The sequence below is a fragment of the Syngnathus acus genome, chromosome 17 (genome assembly GCF_901709675.1).
Source record: "Syngnathus acus chromosome 17, fSynAcu1.2, whole genome shotgun sequence".
Classification (NCBI taxonomy): domain Eukaryota; kingdom Metazoa; phylum Chordata; class Actinopteri; order Syngnathiformes; family Syngnathidae; genus Syngnathus; species Syngnathus acus.
The window spans coordinates 228,921-232,320 of record NC_051102.1 but is presented as its reverse complement, the minus strand read 5'-3'; positions in this window follow the sequence as shown (position 1 = coordinate 232,320).

The window sequence follows — 3,400 nt, the reverse complement described above, 5'->3', positions numbered from 1 at the left end:
GCGCTGGTCGCATTATTGTGACAGAGCCGTCGCTGAAATTTAGAAAATATTTTTAAAGTCCTGATGTACTTTCCAAAATTGAAGTGGACCTCAGTGCGCAGGGAGCTTAATTTAGTCCGATCGCGCAACCGCAGCGCGCCGGGCGCTCACTGTCGCTTTGCTTTAAGAGCGTCTTTGTGTTTTAGGATGGCTTTACTGCTCCCACTTGATTTCTTTGGAGGCATGATTAGGGGTTAATACAATCCTCAAAGTAACGAAAATACAACAACGAACGGAGTCAGTCGGCATCCGGGCCGCGCGGTCGGGTTTTCTCGGGTCCTTTCGGCTCATCTCGGGAGGTTCGACCTCCGAATTCTGTTCGACAACTAAAGTAAAACATTTTCGAATTTTTCGTTCGAATTCCGATTTGGGGCGGCTCGGTGGCGCACTGGGTAGCAGGCCCGCCTCACAGTTAGGAGGGTGCCGTTTCGATTCCACCTCCGACCCTCCCTGTGTGGAGTTTGCATGTTCTCCCCGGGCCCGCGTGGGTTTCCTCCGGGTACTCCGCTTTCCTCCCACATCCCAAAAACATGCTTGACAGGCCGATTGACCACTCTAAATTGCCCCTAGGTGTGAGTGCGAGTGCGGATGGTTGTTCGTCTGGCAACCGGTTCAGGGTGTCCCCCGCCTACTGCCCGATGACCGCTGGGATGGGCTCCAGCACGCCCGCGACCCCCGTGGGGACAAAGCGGTACAGAAAATGGATGGATGAATTCCGATTTGTTCGAGAACCGGGACGTTCGAAAACCGAGGTTTGACTATACTACTACTACTACTAATAATAATAAAAAATAATAAAAGTCAGATGCATTATTTTATTAATGTAATGATTTATTATTGTTTATTCTAAAATTATTTAGGAAGAATCTTTTATTTGTTCTACTTGGACTCTCCATCCAGCAAATGAGCAGACAATAATACTGTTCTGTGTATTGCTCAAAATCTCCACGTGTTACCATTCAGTTATACCAAAGCCTGGATTGAGCCCTGGAAAAATAAAAATACCACCAAGACATTTTGCACTCATGACTAAATCTTGCACAAACAGAAACAAATATCCAATGGCAGATAAAGAAGTCATATGTTCTTCATGTTTGCATCTAAACATGGAAATATTGATTGTAGGCTACCCTTGAATGCTACATTTGGAGGTGGAATTAGATTAAAGGGGAAGAAAGGCAATTTTGTCTTTGTTTCGCAAGATCTAAAAATAGCTCTTGCTGAGCAGACACTAAAGACAGCATGCAGTTCCTTTTACTGCTCCATTTTCCTATTTGTCTTTAGTTTCACTATCTCAGTGCATCTTGAAATTAAAAAGAAAAATCTGCAAACTGTCAAGAACGCAAGGATTAATATTGTAAATGTATTCAATCACACCGCCATTTTGTTTATCAATAGGTGCCTGTATTCATAGTTATATCAGTTGCTATTTCTTTCTAATCTTGACAAACAACAATCTACCTTTAGCCACAATTATGTAGTCACATGATGGGGCACGCTGCCATTAGTCCTGTATGGAAGCAGCACAATGCCAACAGGTTCGCCTCAAATTTAACAGCATTGCTGCTATGCTAACGTCCCTAGCAACGTTATGTTACCATCCATCAGATTTACTCCCTGCCCCCACACAGCGACAGATAGCTGTACTCGTGTCAGTCACATTCATAGCTAGAATGAGCACTCAGATATCATTTTGGGGCAATTTATCCAGAATAATCATTTCCCACTGTTTTCTACTTATGCACGGTATGTGGCTATAAGAATGAATGAATAGTATTCAGGGAATTTGATTGCATGTAAAATAGATTGCGTAAAACCTGGTGTGGAAGGAACTCGCCTCATATTATTGATGGGAATCACAGTGGGAATGCAGCGGATTTATTTTCGCTGCTCTTGGCTTGATGAGAGAGAAGCAAAGAGGCACTGCACCGTATGGGAAACTACCCATACTTGAACCAAACAGTAATAAATCTGGAATGCAGTCTTTAGATATTATATATCCAAATCTAGGATTGTCAAAATCGATGCCATAAAGACTGTTTACAGTTTTTACCCCTGTGCGAAAAAATGAGGATGTACTGAGATCGTCCGGAATTATTTCTGAGGGTGTGGATTATGTGGATGTGACAAAAAAAGGGAGTAAAAAACAGATGAGTTCTGCAATAATTAAGTGGGAGGAAGGATCAGACGGCTCAGAGGCTTTAACTGCAGTATTTCTGCTTCAACCAAATCCCTCAGTAAATAATAACACACCTAGCGTACTGTACCGTATCTAAGCTACAAATACTGTAAATATTAACCTATTCTTACTCCATGACCTGCATGAATAATGAACAATTTTGATGAATGCGACAGTAGTTTGACGAAACACCTAAGGTGAATTAAGCTTTTCTTTTCTGTTGCTTCTTAGCAAGAAGACGGTATGAACCGTGTGACAACAATCAAAGGATGCTCTGAAAATGTTTGCTTCAGGTGCAACACTGCAATTGAAAGCCCTGTAAAAGATGGATTTCATAGTATGTCGTCATCCAACATAAGAGAAGCCTGAGGCAGGGTGGCAATGTCCGTCAGCCAAACTGAACTGATATCAATGTGACTTGGGCATCTGTTTTAGATGCCTCCTGGAGGGCCCGTCCCAATGGAAGGAGGCAAAGCTCTTGACGCACTGACAAATCCACATTCCCAGTAAGTCACAAGCTCTGGTCATGACTGAAAGCACAAGATCACCATTGCAATTGGCCAAAATTAGGTTCCTGCATTGAGGCCTCTGAGATATGGTGAGAAGCTTGGTCATCCAGGAGGGGCAAATAAGGTGGCTTGGGTATCTGGTTAGGATGCCTCGTGGCCGCCTCTATTTTCAGTTGTTACAGACATGTGTGACTAAAAAGGAGACCCTGGAGAAGACCCAGGGTACTCTGGGGACACTGGAGATGTCACTTGGTCAGCATGGGAACACCTCGGGGTACCCTGAAAAGTGATGGACAAAGTAGCAGGGGGAGGCAAGTCTGGGATTCCCTGATTTCTCAATTAGGCCACTGACCCGACTCCGGATGAGCCGGAGATAATAAATAGATGATGTGGAAAAATTCTTATATAAACGAATAGTAATGAATTGTGTAAGTTTATCAGTGAGCAATCAGCATACATATGGTATTTAGGGACGCTGTATGAAATAATGTGATTATGGATTAGGTATCGAGCGACAAACACACAAAAATGTGTGTAGAACAGAAATTGCAACGATGATGTAAACTTGTTGTTGACTTTCCCAGTCTGAATGGCTGAGGAAAGGATAGGGGGTGAGGATAGGGGGTGGGGTGTCATTAATCCTCGCTAGTGGTGACCACACATGCACAAATGA